This window comes from Chiloscyllium punctatum, chromosome 48, assembly GCF_047496795.1.
Source record: "Chiloscyllium punctatum isolate Juve2018m chromosome 48, sChiPun1.3, whole genome shotgun sequence".
In the NCBI taxonomy this organism is placed as follows: Eukaryota; Metazoa; Chordata; class Chondrichthyes; order Orectolobiformes; family Hemiscylliidae; genus Chiloscyllium; species Chiloscyllium punctatum.
In genome coordinates, this window is record NC_092786.1 from 33,645,580 (window position 1) to 33,668,532 (window position 22,953).

Here is a 22,953-nt window from a genome sequence, read left to right on the forward strand (position 1 = left end):
CCTCCTTTTTATATTGTAGGGCACAAAAAGTACCAGGGTCCAACATTAGAATTGTAACCAATCCTGACACCTCTAATTTGGTCACAGATAAACTTAGCAATGGCTCTAAAGGCTCTAGATACCCCCACTGGGAATATTTAATAGTAGAAACACCTCTATTGTCTTCAATTTTAATGCTTAATCCAGAACTGACAGTTTTCAATGTTAGTATATGAACATATGACACTTTGTATGACATTCCTGTGCCAACTGTTTCAACAAAGCCATCAACCTGTTTATTTTAAATGGGTTAAATATTTTTTGTTAAAATAGAGCTTCAAAAAACTGTCAGCTAAATGCTTTGCACCTCCATGCACTAAGACCCATTTCTAGATTTGCATTTAAGATCAATAATTAATGCACACAAGTTTAAAAGCTAAGTTATAAAAGATAAATTAAAATTCCTGTGCATATATGCTTTGTTTTTTAAGAATAAAACTACCATTTTAACCAGTTCTATTTGCATCACCTTACAAAGCACAAATATCTATTTGAACCACATAAAGTGAACTGAATCGACATGACCCTCTCCCTCATACGCATTCAAAACCTAATACTGTCTGAACAAGGAACTAAAGTTAAGGTTGCCTCACAGATCATTGCTAGCTGTACCTCAACAGGCCCAAGACAACATTCTTGCTGAAATGCGCTTTAGAAGAAAGCAGACAATGTTCTCGGGAGATGGAAATGCTTATGACGGTATGCTGGGAAAATGGGAGTTTTAACAGTTTAAACTATAGCGCAAATTATCATTTTTCAGAAACGATCAAATGGAGAGAACCTTTCAGGATTTGGGGCATGAGAACAGTACATATTTGAGGAAAGTATTATGGCCTGAGGAAACAGCTGTGACTCTACCAATAAACAAAATAAAGGAAAGTTCAGAAAAGTAAATGTTTTTAATTCACGACTAATGCAATCAGAAGCAGAGGGATCACCAGCATGAATTAATCCATTTTCTTGGAATGCATTGAAGATTAACCATTTCTAATCCTGTACAACAATCCACCAATTTGGATTTGAAGCTCTAGTTTGCTTTTTCGCTCTCTTATCTTGGCTGCCCATAAAATTACACTCTGCTTAATGCTGTTCAAACATACCACAGATTCAGTAGGTTGTTACTCAGGTCATTTTGTAATGCTTGCTGCATTTTAAATTAGTACACAAAGTACCTATTTGAATTCATCAAAAATATCAAATAATCAACGTCTTAGAAATATGGATGATAATTCCCTGATTAGGACTAATTTTCTTGTTGGACCATTTATGTTAGTATCATTTACTGTAACAAATCCTACACTTGCATGACTTTTGCAGTAATTTAGTTATCAAAGTGTGGCATCTGATAGTTAGCTAATCAATTGTTTCAATGAATCTATCCTACAAAATAGTGGCTGGGAACTTTCTTGTAGTATTGCAGTTGTTTTGTCCAGTTAAGAGATCTCAATGTTGGAATCAAATGCTTCTCTCTTTTTAATGTCCCTAGTTTTAGCATGAACCACTTTGAGATCACATGGGATAGATAACTTCCTCTCGCTGCCCTGTCCTTGATCCTAAAGCTCAGAAGACGAGCCAATACACTGTCAATCTGCCATCCGACAATTCCATTTCCCACGGCAGCCATTTTTGTGGCCTCTCTGAGTGAGGTTTACAATTTAGTGCCAACTAGTAATGAGTTATGAAGATTCCGTGCTGCTGACTCACAGTCAATAGGAATCGACTAGAGAGTCCTTAAAATTATTTTGTTTAGCGCCCGAGCAAAGCATAGGGAGACTCAAACGTTCAGAGATTTTTAATCTGACTAGTAGGAGATGGATTTTGGCTGAATGTCAGATATGAAGAAATCGGATGTGAATTTACTATAATGTAAAATTCAATACATTTTACATCAATAATTAATACTTAAAGTGAATAAGCCAGACATGTAAAGAAAATGCACAAATTCATACACTTCACAATCGAATCACTTATTCTGATTGTGCAATATAATGTATGTCTATCCTAGTTCATTGTGTATTATGAGCAGGGCAAAGATTCTAGCATATCTTGGTTCCACTTGAAGGGTTTAATCTTTGCTCAGTTGTTGGAATACATGCAATGCGGTATTCCTATGCCTTTGTCATCTCCAACAATCACCAGACTTCTCAAAATGAATGGAGCTAGTTGTTGATAAGATTAAAAAAATCTTTGAAGGAACAGAAGTGACAAGGCCACACAGGTAATTGCCAGTGTAAATCAAAGGAATTACTGTGATAAATCTCTGGCGTATTTCTGGTTACCTTCAGACAGCAACAATTTTTGAGTTCTGAAGATACAGTTTCCCCAAAACTTCAACATTGACTGACATTGTCAAAAAGTCCTGCCTGCAACTTCACAGAAGATTTCCTTTTTATTTTTGTAAGTATCTTCTCATGTTGCTGTTTTTGCCGGTATTTGGTGGGTGAAAATGTGAGTAAACATTGCCTTTGTGAAATCCAGTCCTTCTAAACAATAGTTCTGGTTTCACTGAGCCATGGATTAAATGTTTAGCCATATCTGCTGTTTACTCCAACCAGACATGCTTTCTGGGAAAGAACAAAATGATTACATGTATGTTGATCCCCAGTGCACATTAGCAAAGATAATCCTAATTTGTGATGCAGTACAGATGAAACAACGAAACTGAAATTGCTTTGGAAATATCCTGCTTCTTAAATCAGCAACTTTATCCTGAACTGTCATTATGACCCACAACATTGGTAAATCATACCAGAGACTATATATCTTTTAAATGAATATCAATGAATTTGTGTTGTTTTACTTTTAGTGATTGCAAACTTCAATAAAGATCTAATGTGGAGAAAAGGCAAGTATTTGCTTTGAACAAGACTCAATATTTATCACTACAATCAACGAAGCATTTAATAGATTGAAGTTTGCTTTTGAACATATGGAGTCTGTATCCTGTATATTTACCTTTTAAAGAGGTAGACAATAGGGAAAGCTCTTGCCTTGCAAAATGTGCCTTAGTGGATGCGATAAAACCTAAAGGTACTGAGAGCTCAGGATTTATGTATGAGGTAGGCTGATGGAAAATGAGATGAAATCATTTGGATTTTATTATTCCATTTGCTTTGACCTGGGTGCCTAGTGATTTGAGAACCCACTTTATGTTTTCAGCTGGTCCCTGATGACATGCATTTGGATGTAGTTAAATAGACCAGATCAGCTGCAACAACGTATCAAATGCAGGTTAAGTATGGAATGCTTAACCCACTGAACAATCCTGACTTCCAGCAGGTGCCCAGCAGGCAGCCTGTTCCTGAATTCAGCAGCGGAGCAACAGGAATGTGATGGATAATAAATAGTTTGGAGAAAAGCAATCTCGCTGACATATTATTTTTGAATATCCTGATATATTCTTCACAAAAAGTTCACTGAAGAGGTGTGCTCTGCGACAAAGTGGAACGTTGCAGGAGATTGAAAGCTGGTGAGTAACATTTTATTTTTGACTTGTTGGTCAGCTACTGGCAGTCCTTAAAGGAGCATTGGCTGAAAAAGATGCAAGTAAAGCTCTTTTTTTTAAAAAAAGGAAATGCATACCAGTCACTCGGTGAACTCTTAATAACATGTTTTATATTTTAAAACTACTAATTTGAGCCAGTCTGTGTAGAGCTCCAAGGATGAGATAGCAAAGTGAAATGCTGGACATGCATTCTGATGTCATCGCAGATGTTTTCCTTTAAACATTCATAAATGACAACATAATTCCAATATAATAAATGGATCTTCAATTTTATTACATATTCAGCTTGGAGTTATCTGATTTTTCTTCTAATATTGAGGCTACAGATTCAATTAGAGTCAGCGTCACAGAGGTGTACAGCATGGAAATAGACCCTTTGGTCCAACTAGTCCGTGCTGAACAGCTATCCCAATTTAACCTAGTCCCATTTGCCAGCATTTGGCCCATATACCTCTAAACCCTGATTATTTATATACTCATCCAATACTTTTTAAAGGTTGTAATTCTACCAGCCTCCATCATTTCCTCTGGTAGCTCGGTCCATACACGCACCATCCTCTGTGAGAAAAAGTTGTCCCTTGGGTCACTTTTGACTAAATATCTTGAACGCACAAGAATGACTTACATGGCACAGTGGTTGTATACCTAACCCTGAGACAGAGGGCCTGTGTTCAGTCCCCCCTACCCCATCTCCAGAGGTGTGTTAAAACATCTTTGAACAGGTTGATTAGAAGATCACTCCCTGAGCACTGATGAGGGGTTCTTGTGGCACAATGGTAGTGTCTGTAGCTCTGAGTCAGGAGGCCTGAGTTCACACCCCACTTTTTCCAGAAGTATTAAACTTGAACAGATTGATTAAAAATTTATTATTTGGAGAACAACACAGGTTTGGTGTATAAAATACTTGAACAAGAACAGAAATTCCTAGAGAAACTCAGCAGGTCTATCAGCATCTGAGCAGAGAAAGGTCCAGAGACCTTCTTCACAGTTCCATTTTATTATAAGATACTGGGTTTCTCTTAAAAAGCAGCTTTTGTGATGCAGTAATAGTGTCCCTACTCTGCACCAGAGTTCAAGTCCTACCGGCTCCAGAGGTAAACCATCAGGCCATGAAAATTCCACCCATTATGTTTAATATTCCTTTAAGGAGCCGTCAACCAATTAATTTGATTAATTCAGTGTTTGTTTTCTTCAAAGAAGAACTGGGTGTTGGGGCACACCATCAGCTCTTGGTATCTTATTCTGGTTTGATTTAATCATCTATTGCATCTGTTGCTCTCAGTGTTGTCTCCTGTTTACTGGGGAGACCAAACACAGATTCAGGGACTGGTTTGCAGAGCATCTGCGTTCTGCACAACCAACCCAACCTTCCGGTTGCCATCCATTTCAATTCTCCCTCCCATTCTCCCAGCAACATGTTCATCCTTGGCCTCCTCCACTGACAGAGTGAGCCAAACAGAAACTAGAGGAACAACCTAATATTTCACCTGGGACGCTTACTGCCAAATGGCCTCAATAATGACTTCACCAGCTTCAACATCCCTTCATCCCCAACTTTATTCCATGCCCAGCCCCACCCTTCCTCCTTGCCTCCCTGGCTTGTTCTAACCTGTCCATTTTCCCACTCACCTATCCACTCCACCCTTCCCAGTAACCAATCACAATAATCCTCTATCTGCATCCATCTATCACAATTAGCAACACTTACCCCAGCCCCATCCCCATCCCTCTATATACTTCTGGGTCCTCTCTCGCTCCCCAGTCCTGACGTAGGGCTTTGGCCTGAAACTTTGACTTTTCTTCTCCTCGGATGCTGTCTGACCTGCTGTGCTTTTTCAGACTCACATCTACTGACTCTGATGTCCAGCATTTGCAGTCCTTACTGTCTACAGTTTGCTTTGAAGATTTGTTTTTGGTATTCGGCCCCTTTAAGGGGCTGTCAATCAGTTAATTTGTTTATGTTATGGTGCAGTCAGAAGAGAAACTGCTATGGTATGTCCCTGCCTGGATGTCACTCCAGCGGGAGTGCTCAGTGCAAGTGGCACACTTAAAGCTTTTCATGACCAGTGGGAACCAAGAGGTTGGATTGCATATTCACCCCACGGAATAGCATTCAATTTTGACTGATTTCCATTCACAGTTGTGTTTTCTTTCTTCACAATAATGTGAAAGTGTCTTTTTAAAGAGACATCCATTTATTTATTTGGTTTATGAACATGTATAATGTGAAACTGCATGGCGCCAATAGAGTTGGTGGATGGTGTCAGGTCCTATACAATACTGCATTCTGTAAATGGATACGTTATCAACAAAGGGATTTGGTATCGTTTCATATTTCACCATGTGACATGGGATTGATTACCATTTGTTTCTGCTGAAGTTCTTCCCAAAGTTTAGTCACTAAACAACACAACAGTTGTAATTCTATCCCCACTAGAACATATGAACAGAAACAGGAACAGGATTAGGCTATTCAGCCCCTTTACCATGTTCCTTCTATCAATTTGATCACTATGTTGATATACATTGCCAGTTGAGTATGTATTGATATTTAATCAGTTGGTATTTAATCTGATATTTAATCTTAAAATTCTTCAGAGACAAACAAAGTATTTCAAACTGAATGGTCAGTGCATGCTGGAACTATATATATTTTTTTAAATTTTCAAGAACTTTATTCTCAGAATAACTTGGGATTTTTAATAGTTAAGGAACAAAAGATGTCAAGACCATTTTACAAAAAAATCAAAGTATTATTTAATAACAGACAAACAATTTCATGATCTTCATGAAATGTGCAGCCTACTAAATAATTGTACTCCAGTTGTATGCCCTAAGTGTCCTATAAACAAATCTCCAGTTCATGTATTTTGTCATCATGCAATCATGAAAATCCAAATAAAGTTGGAAATGATAACTACATCACTTGATACTGAGGAGGAGTGAAGGGAAGTCCAAGAGTATATTCACAGCATATTGTTGTCCACATATTCCACAATATCTAAAAGAAAGTCTGCAGTGTAGGAAAAAACAGGTACTTGTGAGACAAGCAAAAGGAAATATTGAGTGGGGTACCCTAGAGACTAGCGTGGGTATCACTGCTGTTTCTAATTGACATCAATGACTTAGATTCAGTAACTCAGTGCAAATTTGAAGAAGCACTGGAAGAGGAGTAGGTTTGTAGGAGGCAAGCCAGAAATGACAGAAAGAACTAAACACAATATGTGAGTGGGCTGAACAATGGCAGATGAAATTTACTGCTGACAAGTGTAAAATATTAGACAGAGGAAGGAAAAAAAATGAGGAACATGTGTACTCCCAGAAATGTTGTTCAGAATAGCTATGGATGAACGTGAAAGAGATCTAGGCATCTTGCACCATGACATTGTTGGGAGGTGGTGGGTGTCAAGTGACAAGGAGGAGTTTTGTCCTGGTAATCCAAAATTCTGGGTTTCCCCACATGCCCCAGAGCTTTGATTGTGAATGCTGCATTTTTTTCTTTCTTAACCGGATCCTTTTCAGAATTCAGCCTTAGATCCCTGACTGGTTTTATGCAATTTTCAGATTGGAATCCAGTAGATCTTCTTGCAGAGAGAGGTGAACATTTGAAATAGGTTTCCAAATCAATGGAAAATACCTGAGAACTGGGTATAGTTAGAGGTCATTGTTTTAAATGAATCCACATTATACCAACTGATTTGCCTTTTGTGTTAAAATTATCCCTTAGAATCAATATTCAACATGTCCAACCAATTCAGAACAGCACTCACCAAAACCACAAGAGTGGTGTTGTTTTGACAAAGCTTTAATTTTACATTTCTCATCCTTGTTTTACTATTTCTGCACCATCTTGCGTCCAACTTCCATAGCTTCCTCTATAACTTGCTCTTCTCTCATCTGAAATGTCCTCCCTAAACCTTTCTGTCTCTGGATAATCTCTTTCTCTCCCTTTAGGAAATTCACTCAAACCTACGTTTTTGACCAAACCTTTGGTTACCAGTCCGAATATCTCCTTTTCTGGCTCAAACTACAATTGATAATGCTCTCATGAAACATCTTGGGATATTTTACAATGTTGAAAGTGTTAAATAAATATCGGTTGTTGTTGTACATATCCAGAACAACAAGAAGCATCTTAAAGGAAGCCTTGATTAAGGGCGGCACGGTGGCACAGTGGTTAGCACTGTTGCCTCACAGCGCCAGAGACCTGGGTTCAATTCCTGCCTCAGGCGACTGACTGTGTGGAGTTTGCACGTTCTCCCCGTGTCTGCGTGGGTTTCCTCCGGGTGCTCCGGTTTCCTCCCACAGTCCAAAGATGTGCAGGTCAGGTGAATTGGCCATGCTAAATTGCCCGTAGTGTTAGGTAAGGGGTAAATGTAGGGACATAGGTAGGTTGCGCTTCGGCGGGTCGGTGTGGATTTGTTGGGCCGAAGGGCCTGTTTCCTCACTGTAATGTAATCTAATCTAAATTATCCACTGCACTGGTAGGAAGCACTGAAAGAAAACTGTTCTATACGTTGAGAAATAAGGGAGATATTCAGGAAGGCAAATATTCAGGGAGACATTGATAAATACGCAAAAGCAACTATGCCAATACCTGCAATAATGAACTTAAAAACACTTTCAACCTACAAAGTCAGCATACAAGAAGCGATCTAACAGATTTATATAATACCTTTAAGGCAAAGGAAGTGCTTAATTCAGAATAACAACTTAAATTAAACTGCACAAGTAGGATTAAAGGTTTAGACTGGTTCAATGCAACTTTCAGACCAGAGTCTGAGAGTTCTTCATGCAGAAATTGATCAACAGTTTAAATAGGCAAAATGCATGATTCCCAGAATCAATTAGCTGTAGCAGTGGGATAGCATAGAGTCCTCCTCAATGGATGAATTAAGATGGGCTGACTGGTCTTCCTCACCCTCAAGTATCTTGTCATCTTGTGTCTGCTTAGAGATGAGAAGGCAATGCCCAGAAAGACACATTGCTACAATTATCCCAAAGTCCTATAGTTTTGGACAGCAATCCAAGTTATGAGAGCGGAATTGAGTTTGTAATATTTCTCTTCCTCCTCCTTTGTGTTGTTGCCAACTATTCCATGATGTGAAGGTTGACAGATTCAACCAAAAGGTGTCCCTCTCCAAATTTTGGCATATCAGAACCTAATCCATAAAATATGCATGTAACATATGTGCGGGCTACACCTGCCGGAAAATGTGATATACGGCATACATCTGGAGAGATATTTGGATTCTGTCACCTTACCAAATATTCTTTACATGAGTGTATGAGGAAGATTGTAAAACATTTGCTAAGCAGCTTCACTGACACAGCAATGAAGAAACAGCTTGTCCCAAATTTCTACAATAGATAATAATTGACCTAGTATCTGCCTCGTTCTTTCATTGACTGTTCTCCAAATGCCGCCCCCCTTCCTCTGTTTCAAAGTTTCCCCATTCCAGCCTCACCAAACAATCTGAATCACCCTTCAATGTACAACATAATCTTGCCTTTGTAACATTGTCAGAAGATCATATGGCATTAATGGATAGGATCAGTGTGATCTTGCAATTTGGTAATATACAAACATAATGTACGATGTGGTGGCCTAGCCCACAGATATTGTCAATGTCGCTGTATGACTGTCCTCTGTTCGTATGCACTGGCAATGCCTATCTGCATTCACATAATGTTATGCCAATGAAAAGCATCAGACGGACCTTGAAATGGTCATATCATTAAAATTCATACAAAATTAAAATTATTTGAATGAAACTCCACAGAAGTCAATATTCTTCAGGATGACTGGTTAAATGACTGTTCCATCGATCTTTCTAACAGTAGAATATTTAGCTTCATTGCCTTTTGAGCTAAATATATTAAATTGTTGTAATGACATCTGAAAGTTCTTAATGAAAATGTTGAAATTATATTTTTGATCATTTTAGAATTGGCAGGTTGACAAAGGCATTACTGTGTCTTTAAAGTCACATCCTCATTTCTGATTGCAAGTTGTGGTTCTCATTCTCTTTCTTTTGCTACTGAACCCTTTGTAATCTTGATTGGTGCCACAGGATGTGATACAGAAGGACTGCAATGAAGTATTTGGAACAACTGATTTTCATTCTGTTGAAACCAATATAATTACTTGTAATTATGTGGGAAAAAGTACAGTTCATTTGAAAGAACATACAATGCAAAATAGATTTGGCATTTCATGCTGTCTTCTATTTAAGGTTAAATCATACAACATCCTTTTGTTATCGTTTAAGACCTCCAACAAAGTCTTACACTGGCTTATTCCAAAGAACCAAACACATGGGTAAGTCAAAGAGTTTGCAATCTGCAGATCAACGTATTATTATTCAAGAAAACTAAAGCATTACAAAGGAAAGGCTTGTAAGCTTGTTCAATTCTGAAAGCCTCTTAAGTTCATGGGAGGCTGCAAGGAGGTGGGATGTGGTTTGGGGGCAAAGTAGAAATGTCAGCCTACCGACAGCAATCATCCTTGGTCAGGCCAGTTGGCATATCTTGGGTGAGTATTGGGCACCTGTACAGCTGAGGTGGCCCCATGTGAGGAAGGCTGTGGCATCTATTAGTATTCATGGTTCCTGTTACTGTCACCGATAGTTCACAATATCCCACTCTTCTATCATTATTCAGCGAACATTACCAATCCAGTGAAACCTACACCTCCATCCATGGAAACTACTGATTCTGAGCAATCTAAAATCACAACCAACCTTAGCGATGAGCATCCATCTGCTGGTGGAAGAAACTGCAAAACAGAGCATTTTGAGATAGCGTTACTCAGCGCTGTTGAAGAGAGAGGTAGGACTGCATATTGGCAGTGTGTGGCACTCTGCGTGAATCTTATATAAACCTATAAAATCCTAAAAGGACCAGACAGGGTAAGCACAGGAAGGACCTTCCTGGTGACTGGGCAGTCCAGAACCAGCAAGGTAAAAACAATGACTGCAGATGCTGAAAATCAAATACTGGATTAGTGGTGCTGCTCGTTGGATGCTGCCTGAACTGCTGTGCTCTTCCAGCACCACTAGTCCAGTCCAGAACCAGCAGTTACAATCTAATCATATGAGGTAGGCCATTTTGGACTGAGATGAGGAGCAATTTCTTCACTCAGAGCATGGTGAGCCTGTGGAATTCTCTGCCACAGAAAATAGATGTGGGGAAAACATTGAATGGTTTCAAGAGGACTTAGGTATAGTTCTTAGGACTAAAGGGATCAAAGGGTATGGGGAGAAAGTGGGAACAGGGGACCTAGTTAGAAGATTTGCATTGATCATATTGAATGGCAGAGCTAACTCAAGTGGTGGAATGACCTACTCCAATTATTATGTTTCTATCACAGGATGAGGTGAGAACAGTAGTTCAAGAAATACTGTTCGGGAAGTATCTGAAATTAGTGGCTGATTCAAAATACACAGCATCAGCCATGAAAACAAATTATGGACTAGGAACGTTTTGAGTTGGAGTGACCTGATACTGCTGAAGATGAAGAGTCATTGGACTTGTTTGGACAAAAGCAATACAATCCAGTTGAATCCAAATTCTGTTGTAACCTCCAGTGCTTGTCCGAGTTCTACCTCTGGGCTGTGGGTTCTTAGGCCCAAGGAACTTTAGAGTCAGTGATATGATGGTGATTCCAATAGCTAAGGAGTTGTGACCTTCTTTGTAACTTTGAAAGATTCTTCACACTGGCCATAGCCAATTGTTTTCATTGTCTCTGCGCCCCCTCCACCCTCAGACTTGCTCGTAACTTCATCATAAGACCAGAAGTCCAGACACTCACAAAAAGGTTTGGCTATTCCTCAAGTCCATTTTCCAACCTTTGGTCTATTCCCTTTCTCTAACAAACATCTATTGCTATCAATCTTAAACATTTTGATGGGTCCAATCTGCACAGCATTTTGGAGAGTGACAATTCTAAATTCTTGCTCACCTTTGTCAAGTTCCTCCTGATTTCACTCCAAAATGAATTAGTGCTAATTTTAAGGTCATACCCTCTTGGTCTGGATTTCTCCACCAGACGAATTAGTTTTTCCTCCTCATCGCCTGGGGGTCATTCCCCACCTGGGCTTTGAGAGAAAGTGTGTTCAGTGCCAAGTAAACTGCAACCAACACACACAATTTCTAACTCAATAACGAAAGAGTTCATGTGGGAAGGTAAGAATCATTTAAAATGGGTGTTGTCTCTGGGTTTGATTATTTTTTAGCAGAACATGTAAAACCTAAGAACATATAGACGGTATATCCTATTAAAGCTGAAATCTTAACGTGAAGAATATAAAATTTGAATTTCTGAGAGGAAGAACTGGACATTAAAAATCCTTTGAGACGTATGCCTTATCCCAAGTCCTCAATACTTCTGTCTCCAGATTATTACTTAATGTAACTCTCCCTTTCTATCTCTAGAGGATAACTAATGGATGACCACAACACCAAAGCACTCTGTAACAATCCTCCAAACTGACTTCACATTACTGCTCCACGCCCTGATTTCAAAAGCTTCTCGAAATCCTAACTTCTAATTTCTGCAAAACTTTGCTCCACTTTCATCACTTGTCCCTATAATCAAATGCCTACCTCTTCCCTTCTGAAGGTCACTAAAAAAGTTTTCTCAGTATTTCGAATAAGATGTTAAAGTGCATCCTACTCTGCCTGTTCTTGTAGGCATAAAAGATTCCATGATAGTCTTCCAAGCTTTTCTTGAGCTACAGTAAAACAAACTAACTGTTCATGCATCTTATTTGCGGTCTTTGTACTCTTGCTGTGCAAAAATTGATTGTTGTATTAACTCATGTAAAAAACAGTGACTTCATTGGTAATTAGTTGTTTTGGGATATCCTAAGAACGTAGCAAATGCAAGATCTTCATTGTTATTATTGTTCAATTGAAGAGTACTATTGTTCTTCATGAAATGTGACAGCTTTCCATCATTGCCTGTTCAGTGAGTTATTTAAATTTATGATCTCTGAGCTTATGCTAAGCCAAGCTTTTGAATGAAGAGACAATGCACCAGATTCAACTCTGTGTTGGAGCAGTTTTGTAGATTTGCCAAAGTTTCCAACATTAAAAACTACCTACATCTGTAATCCTTCCATTAGCTCAGTTCAATGAAAATGTTTTGCAGGTTTTAACTTCCCCATACTGTATTTATTTTAGATCTTTGTCCATAGGGAATGCAATGATTACAATGTAACAATACATATGTAGAATAGATGACCATTAATAGTTTCAACTTTTCCAATATGTCTTAATCATGAAAACTGACTGGTCATTGTTTGATTGTAGCCTCATGCCTAACAATAACAAATTCAATACATTGTTCTTTCCCCTCCTTTCCCTCCACTTTCTCCCTTTCCCCACTACAGTCCTCTTACCTTTACTGTTCTTTTTGGAGAAAGGAAGGGGACTCAGCAGAGAAACCATATCTGTGAGTCCTTATCCAATGAACAGAATGAACGAGTGACATGGAATCTCTCATCAGTTTAGTCCTTCCAGTCTCCCTGACAGCTGCACCCTCACCTGAACAGCACCAACTGTCAAGCTTGGTTCAAACTGGGATCCAAATTTCAGTCTTTTGGACAAGTCGAACCATACAGCTTTATAGCTCATGAGATACTCACACAATCCTAGTGCTAGATTAAGACTAAAGAAAAATTTCAGTTTTGTCCCTTTTAGATGTTTTCATCAGTAATACTATAAAGTGCAAGTGCCTTTGCAATTTTGTTTCTTCAGCACCATTTGGCAGAATTTAACACCTGCTTATGAGTGTCAAAACCAAAAGTGAGTAAATTAGGTATTGTTCACAGACTATAATATCAGCAACTTGATGTGCATTCACACAGATATAATTATTTTTTGAGAAAAGCTTACATATTTTAACAAGCTATCAGCTGTCATACAATTTCTCTGGAACTTATTTTGTTGCCAATAAATAAGATACAGAAAACCCAAAACAGAAACTGCAGAGCCAGAAACATTCACATAGTTCAATTTTGAATGAATTACAGTATAGAAATTAATGTCTGCTTGGTAAGTCACATTTAATGGTTTCAGGGTTAAATATTTATTCCTTGCCTTTATTTTTTAAAAAAACAACTGCTTGGATTTGTTTCATTTTTTAAATCAATGCATGTGTACATGAGGCACTCTGATGTGATGCTGCAAGACACCACAGGATGAGTGATGTGTGTGGTCATACCCTTCCTGTCCGGGGATGAGCAGCAAACACTCCACGCGGTTTTAAACTTTTTTTTTTCTCTATGCAGCTGTATTTAACATTTTCTACAGCACATTTTACACAAAATTGACAGCACAGAAACAGGCCACTGGTCTAAATGATCTATGTTGAACTGCATTCAATTCTGGTTTCCCAGCTATAGGTTCAGAAAAGGTTGACAAGGATGTTGCCAGGGTTGGAGGTTTTGAGCTATCAGCAGAGGCTGAACAGGCTGGGCTGTTTTCCATGAAGCATCAAAGGCTGAGGGGTGACGTTACCCAAATTTATAAAATCATGAGGGGCTTAGATAGGGTAAATAGCTACAGTCTTCTCCCCAGGTAGCAGAGTCCAAAACTAGAGTGCATAGGTTTAAAATGAGAGGGGAAAGATTTACAAGGGATTTAAGGGACAACTTTTTCACACAGAGGGTGGTGCGTGTATGGAATGAGCTGCCACAGGAAGTGGTGGAGGCTGGTACAATTACAACATTTAAAAGGCATCCAGATGGGTATATGAATAGAAAGGGTTTAGAGGGATAGGGGCCAAATGCTGGTAAGTGGGACTAGATTAAGTCAGGATATCTGGTTGGCATGGTTGAGTTGGACCGAAGGATCTATTTCCATGCTGTACATCTCTATGACTCTATGCGAGTGCTAATGCTCCAAAAAAAATGTCATCTAATCCTACTGTTTCTAATTGTATTAGCATACCCTTCCATCCTTGTCTTTGCCTTGTATTTATATAGATTCCCTTTGCCTAACTATGTTATCTGCCCCAACTATTCCAACCATTGACTCTCTGGGTGAAAGAATTTCCCCCAAATTCCTCATTGAATTTATGAGGTATTTTCCATCAGTTTTTGGCTACCCCAGAAGTGGAAACATCCTTCTCTTAGTAAAGGTAGGGGCTGGTTAGTTGGCTGGTGTGTGATGATGCCAAAAGCATGGGTTCAATTCATGTACTGGCTGAGATTACCACAAAGAATCCTCCTTCTCAATCTCTCCCCTTACCAGATACGTGGTAACCCTCAGGTTAAATCGCCACCAGCTGTTTTTTCCAAAATGCGAGAGCAGCCCTTTGTCTTGGTAAAACTAGGGCAATTTTACCTTTTAACTATTAAACTTTTTCATAATATTAACGGCCTCTGTTAGGCCACTCTTCAGCCTTCTTGCATAATCAAATGATTTTCAAAAATGATGTAATTTTATTTTTCATTGGAGCCAAAGTAAAGAGCCAAAGTAATGATTATAATGAGATCAGTCAGCTGGGATATGAGTTTCCTGACTGGGGCTGTTAACCTGGTCCAGTCAGGGAGCCCCGGCTGACAATTAAAAAGGGGAGCATCAGAGATACTGCTATTCTGATAGCTGACTCTGGATTAGGCAATACTAAAGTCAAGGACTGTTCATGTGTAAATAAAAGATGACTTGGTGACGGGATGTCAGCCTCTGTGGAGCTATTCCAAAAACAGCGATATTTTGTGGGGGATTCAGGGTGATGGCGGTGTTAGTGAGTTGTTCCTGATGACAAGGATGAAAGTAAACACCAAAAAAAACTTTTGATTTAAACTGACCTATAATCGATGGATTCAACGGTTCATCAAGGTTTCTTCAAAAGAGCTTTATGAAGTCACACAACTCTGACTCTGAGATGACCAAGAGCAGCAAATGCACGGGAACAGCATCGTCCTTGAGTTTCCTCCGCCATTACACTTCAGCCTTTTGTACACTCATATCATGCTTCCTTTATTTGTTTTACAAGTAGAGGCGCAAAGTGCAAAGACAAGGCTATTATGTTAAATTAATACAAATCATTGGCTCAGCCTCAGATAGGAAGTAATGTACCACTTCAAGACACAACATGTTAGGAAGGATGCAAAGACATTAGTTAACGTGCAGAAAAGATCCATGACAAAGATTCCTGGGATGACAAACTTCAGAACTATATTGATAGATTTATTTGCCTTTATTCTTTCATGAGAAATGGGTATCGCTAGTGAGATCAACATTTGTTATCCCACCCCTCACAATAGAGTGGCTTATAGGATGGAACACAGAATAGATAGGATTCAACCATATTGCTGTGGGTCTGCAGTCACCTGTCAGCCAGATTTCCTTCCCTAAAGGACATTAATAAACCTATTAGATTTCCACAATTGATTCTAGTTTCATGATTGCCATCGCTGAGACCACCTTTCAATTTCAGATTTATTAATTGGATTTAAATTCCACTCACTGCTGTAGTGGGATTTAAACTCACAGGATGAAAATGAAGATTGCAGATGCTGGAGATTAGAATCCAGAGTGTGGTTCTGGAAAAGCACAACAGGACAGGTAGCATCCGAGGAGCATGAGAATTGTCGTTTCGGGCAAAAGCCCTTCGGCTTTTGCCTGAAGTGTCAATTCTCCTTCTTGGATGCTACCTGACTTGCTGTGCTTTTCCAGAACCACACTCTGGATTCCAATCTCCAGCATCTGCAATCTTCATTTTCGTCCTGTGAGTTTAAATCCCACTACAGCAGTGAATGGAAGTTATCCCCAGGGTATTACCCTCATTTTCTGGATTACGTATACTGTAGTATTACTACTTCACCACCATCACCCAGAGCTCATTGTCCTTGGAGAAGAGACGATTTAAGAGGTGATTGATAGAGACATTTAAAATCACAAGAGGTGGTGGACACAGCAGGTAGGGAAAAACTGTTTCCATTGACAGAAGAATCAAAGAGCCGATGACGCTAATGTTACCTAAAACAGTGAATTCCTGAAACGATTAACTGAAATTGGGACATTAGTTTCTGAAGAACTGTGCCTATGCAGAGAAGTCAAAGCAGTGGGATTTACTTTTGCAGAGAGCAAGCATGGACATGGCAGATGGAACAGCTTGCTTCCTTTACCATACTGTAATTGTTGCAGATTCAAAATCCAGGAGTGCCTTACCCAACAACATCACAATGCAATGTGAAAATGAAATCACCACACTACTTTCTCAAAATCTTTTTGGGAAGGGCAGCAATCACTGGATGGGGATGCCACTGGCAAGGCCAAAGAACAAATTTACAAGAGAGAGAAAAAGGTTGATATCTTAATATTGAAATTAACATTGAACAACACGTTAACAGACTGTAGCCAACTAGTGTAAAATGCAGTGCGAATGAGGGTGTTTGCATTTTTGCACTGGTTTTTGTCTTGGGCAAAAATGAGACAAGCGTTTCATTTTTGATCCTCTGGAAGCAGCAGAACCAGGTAATTAACTGCTCAGTTTTAATGACCCAACCATCCGCAATTAAAATTCATACCAATATCTTCTCTGCTTCCAGATATTCTAACAGAATTCTGTCTTCTCATTGCTAAAAGGAATGGTGGTTTTATTTTGTTTAAAAATCTGTAAATCTCACCATTTTATTCAACTTACTAAATGGGTTTGTAAGTCAACAACACAAAGAAAAAAATGACAGAAACACCAGGGCCCCACTTGCTCTACAATCTGATTCTAACGACATTCGATTTTCAAATAAAAGTACTTAACTCTCTTTGAATGTCTGTGGATGGGAATGAGCGACAATCTTGGGAACAAACAGCTGGCAAACACTTTTGACAGGAGATGGGGCAGATATCCAAGGGACAATCAAAGACAGAGCAAACTTTAAGCCAACGTTTGCCTATCTCAGCCGCATGACTTGATCCTCTCCTGAAAGATACAACACAGCTGTTACTTTTCAACCCTTGAATGGCTTGTTTCACCGGCTCGTAGATTGTTATCCTCCCCAACTAAACCCCCCCCACCCCCACCATCCCCACCCATTCACTAACAAATCTGTAGCAGTGTTATCATTTAACTTCCCAGAGACCACCACTTTGTGTATTTAATATGTACACAGCCATGATTCTGAAGTGACTGTCTTTAAGTGTGCATACAGATGCTCATGACAAGGCTCTTAAAATGTTGCTATTCTTTTCACCATTTGCCTGAGTCAAACAGAGAAGTGGATTTTATTCTAATAATTAACAATTGCATTATTTTACAGTTCAATATAAATCACAATGGCTTTTAGCCTCGCAGAGTATTAATTACATCTTGTACCCATTACCGACATATTATGTCAGGAAAGTTACACAACTCTCTGGAACCTAGAAGATTTACTTTCTCCATTAACACATGTAACTGAATTAGATGATGCACTGTGGTTTATCAAGTTTCACTGTTCTGTGAGTAACGCCTCAGTTATACAGTGTGTTTGGTTATATGTGACCTTTCACACCAAGCTGATATTATGTTTAATGCTTCAAGTGCTGTTTTGGCACTGGCTCCCAGATCACCTTTTAAGAAGAGAGAGTCTGGCAACACTGGACCTGGAAACTGGCTGCCACATTATAGTAGCAGGTGTGTGCATCCTGATTTCAAAATCTTGCCTCTTAAAGTTTAATATAAACACAGCTGGCCTAATGTACAATTTCTAAGAACTTAAAACAAAGGGGATTCACTCTCCTTCAACTTTTATCAGCCACTACAAAACTTACCGGAAGCTGAAGTCAAGAGCTTTGAGCATATACTTGATGTAAATGTGTGGAGTTCAGCTGGTCTTACTGACCAACAGTGTGAAGATGTAGCAATTCTACGGTATCATTCATTTTAGTTCAAAATTTGCTTGTTTATGTGCGCCTCACTCTTTGAAAACACCCAGCTCCTTATAGTCAATAGACTTCCATCTGTCTCACACTTATACTCATGAGATTTCACAGCTGGTAGCACACAGAGGTTGGAGTCTATGAGGTAAGACAACCTTAGTAACAACAGAAGGCACAAAACAGTGAAAGATAAAAGGCAGAAAAGTTATATTAAAATAAGTAGAAGCATTTAAATCTTATTAACTCATTTCATTCTTTAACCTTTTTGGCATCTTTTAGTTCCCCTAACCACTGCAGTAGTCCAGTCAGACCAGGATAAGTAGTGAAGTTGCTAATCCTCAGCGTTAGTTTAGTTGAAAGGAGCTGTGAATCAAGGAATGTTGTCTAGTTTTGAATGTCACTCATTTATTACAATTAGTTATCAGACGTGAACATGTGCAGATGTAGTAACTAAAACAAAATTCTGAAGCTGCAAAGGAAGTTCCTAATGTTGATGAAAATTTCCCAAATATGGTACATCTCAATTTGCAGTTGAATCAAGTGAATGCTTTGTGTATATCATTCTCACATTCAGAAGTGAAGCTTTCATCAGGTAAATACGTGAATAATTTTATATTCATTCTTTGACCTTGTTAATTTCTTACAGAACAAAACTACAGCTGTAATGTTAATAGATTCTGGAAACTTTACTTCCCAGTGTGCTGCCGACTGGTAATTGGAGAGCTCAAAAATTTGGTAATCAGATCTCTGGACTTGATGAGTTTGGAAACTCTTTTTCGTGCTGGATGTGCTGCAATAAATCTTTCTGCCCTCAATTATTGGAAGCAGTTAGTTAAATTACAAACAAAACATTCATAAAAAGCCCCCAAATGTCAAGAATATTGTCGACAACATTTTTTTTGTTTTAAATCTTTCTTTGGTAAGTGTTACTGTTCTGTGATTGAACAAACTATTGCTATAATTTCCCTTAAAAATAGTTACAAATGGCTTAGTGGACTTGCCAACCACTCATAAGGTAAATTTATTCCACATCACTACTTACCCTGAGATTGTTGTGGTAAGTTTGTTGGACATTTCATACCCAGCTACTATGGGGTTGAATCACATGTAGCTGGGTTCTCAACTATTTTATTTCTGAGGTTGCCCCCACATGTTATGAAAATTCCTCAAATCGTTACATTACAAATGTATTTTCTGAATTACAAATGCCCCTTCTCTTCCCATTTTTCATGCTTGGTGTGTAAGTCTCTTTGAATTGGAGCATTTTGAAGATTCATTGGAGATTACAATGTGCTTGCTGAGATTGAAGTATGTTGCTACATTCAGTACAAATAAAACCAAAATTCAGACACTGCCCTTTCTCAGTTTTGCAAAGTTAATAAAACCTCCATAATTTTGATGTTCTTCAGCTTTTCCAATTAAATGAGTTCAATAAAGTTCTCTATCATAACTGTGTGAGTTTTTGTTGTTTGAAATTTAACATTTACCATGAGTTGATATTTATTGTATATGTTCATCAAGATTTTTCTCGTTATTTGCAATTCAACTTTTTCCCACTGAAGTGGCTCCAGACTTGGGTTATCAGCAAATCTTTGTTGTAACCAGAGAATGTGCTAATTTCTGCACTTTCAGCCCGTGTTAAAACAAGCAACTAAGGATGGATATAAATTAAAGGCTTGTCAATGTCCCCAGGATACAAACATTTTAAACATTTCCTTGCCCTCACCTTAATGGAGACTGAAGCACAATGATGTTTATTCTTTGGGGCAAAGATGGTCATTTTCACCATCTAGAGTTATCAACAAGATTCTAGTGAGTACGTAGGAGACTGTACGAAGGATGCTCTGTGCCTGGAAAGTTTTTCTTTGACAGATAATAGGTCAATGATGAACATGTCCTGTGAGTGAATACGTTTGAAACAAAGGAGAATTGTGTGTCTCTGGCCTCCCTGTCTCATCCTGATCATTTTCCAGAGGCAAGGTGAATTCAGATGGATCAAAATAGATCCAGGTTCGGACAGTGTCTGGGACCTTTTGTTTATTCTTTGTGCTAGATGTTAAGCCCCTCCTCGATCTTGTGGATCTAGAATGGACATATCCATCCAATGCATCAAAATCAGTCTTTGCACGCCAGTATAGACCATATCCACTGATGAATGGTGCCTCCTCTCCCTAAAAGCCCTATCAAACATCATTCGCTAACTTCAAATGGGTGGATATGTCTATAGATACCCCATATGGATGAGTGAAGGATCAGTTACCACAGCCACTTTTATTATTGTTTAAAGATGTTCTGTAGATTAGATTAGATTACTTATAGTGTGGAAACAGGCCCTTCAGCCCAACAAGTCCACACCGCACCGCCAAAGCGCAACCCACCCTACCCCTACATTTACCCCTTACCTAACACTACGGGCAATTTAGCATGGCCAATTCACCTGACCTGCACATCTTTGGACTGTGGGAGGAAACCGGAGCACCCAGAGGAAACCCATGCAGACACGGGAAGAACGTGCAAACTCCACACAGTTAGTCGCCTGAGGCGGGAATTGAACCTGGATCTCTGGCGCTGTGAGGCAGCAGTGCTAACCACTGTGCCACCGTGCCACCCAGATGTTGACTGATCTGTTATTTTCCAGATATGGTCTTTTACACTAATCCAACTCTGGGCTCCCCGTAAAGAAACTGCTTTGATCTGTGAGTCTGCGCCACATTAATTCTCAATTTTAAGGAGGTGCTGGGCAATGGGTATCCTACCTCATATCTTATTGAATCAGCCAGCTGCAGATGACTAAACAGGGACAGAAATGGCACGGAGGTCTGTGGTCAGGGATGATGTTCACTTTTCTGTGTTTTATAAATGCTTACCTTTTACAAACTTCTGCTGAGAACTTCCAAGTGCCTTCCACTTTCCACATAAACACTGTGAAGCTCTTCCAATTTGACAATAGAGCCCCGAATTTGATTAAGACATACTGGTGGAGCTCTCAAAACCCTCTTGAGGGCCCGTTGCTGGGAACCTTGTTGTACAGGTCAGAGTGGGTAAGGGCACCAGATTCACCCCTGTGAGAACATTTGGAAATCTAAGGGCTATTTTTACAACAATCTGACTAATTCATGGTCAGCTTTCCTGATGTAAGCATTTCATTTCCAGAATTTAAGTTCTGAAATACCCAAGCTGTGTTTTGAAATGTGGATTAATTGCCTAGTCCCTGGATCCCTGGCCCAATAACATAACCACCATCATGCCATACTCAACAAGCTTCACTGAAGAAGGTTTAAGCCTGACAGCATCTTTAGCAATTGACCTATGAAAGCAGTAATTATCATAACAAATTTCACTTTGAGTGTTTTCAGAACTCACAATTCAGAATGTAAGCCTTAGGAAAACAATGACCTTTATGGGGTAATAAGGACATTACGCTGGTTTAGAAGGCTTATGCCAGGAGAAATGTTCATTGTCTAGCTGTCTGCCTTTGCTGTTTCTGGACAGCATGTTAAATTATTAGGTTTTCATCAGCATTGATACATATCTGGACGTATGAACATATACCTAAATGCTCCAAAGATTTCCAAGTACTTCAAGGGAAGCCAAAAGTCTCAGAAGATGATCATCTTCTAATGGACAATGTTAGCAGACTAAGCACTGGTGAAACTGATAAAGTATTGTTTTCACAGTGAGAAATGGATTAATGCCCTGAAATATAAATAGATTCAAAGGAGAAGCAGTTTTTTTTTATTTTGGTTTCCCCAGGGCTTATGATAACACCTTTTGCCAACTGGCACAAATCTCAAAGCTCCTGGCAGTCAAAGAAGTACTTTTGAAGTGAAGTCATTGATGTAATGGAGGAAATGTGGCAGCACATTTACATAAATAACAATGTGATTCCAACCAGATGATCTATCATAGACTCATAGGGTCATACAGTACAGAAATAGACCCTTCGGTCCAACCAATCCAATATAATCCCACACTTAACTAGTCCACATGCCTGCTCCTGGCCCATATCCCTCCAAACCTTTCCTATTCATTTACTTATCCAAATGTCTTTTAAACATTGCAATTGTACCCATATCCACTACTTGCTCAGGAAGTTCATTTCACACGCGAACCACATTTGGTGGAAAAGATTTGCCCCTCATGCCTTTTTAAAATTTCTCTCCTCTCCCCTTAAAAGTGTGCCCCCTGGTGTTGAAATCCCCATACTCCAGTGAAATTGGTTGAAGACCATGGGGAATAACTCAGCCACTTTTCTTCAAAATCATGTTGTGGGAAATAATACCGATCCTGGGAGGGAGAAGAGGCCTTTGACTAATATCTTACCCAAAAGCCTGTACATCTGGCACTGCAACATTCCTTCAATGGTATTCAAGAGTGTCACCATCAATTTTTTGTGCTCAAGCTCTGAAGTGGGACATGAACATGGAATCTTGTGATTCCGAGGCCATTCATGCTTCGAACTGAGGTATGAGCTGTTGTACAATAAGTGTAGTCAATGGCTAATTATGTATTTCAATACCAGAATGTTGTCTGAT

General features: G+C 39.1%; 1 long non-coding RNA gene across 1 annotated transcript; it reads left to right on the forward strand.

Moving 5' to 3' along the window:
• Positions 1 to 3,256: 3,256 nt before the first annotated feature.
• On the forward strand, positions 3,257 to 12,704 carry LOC140468877 (uncharacterized). Its single transcript, XR_011955867.1, has 3 exons — positions 3,257 to 3,508; positions 10,208 to 10,375; positions 10,917 to 12,704. It is a non-coding gene; the product is annotated as an uncharacterized lncRNA (long non-coding RNA).
• The last annotated feature ends 10,249 nt before the right edge of the window (positions 12,705 to 22,953 follow it).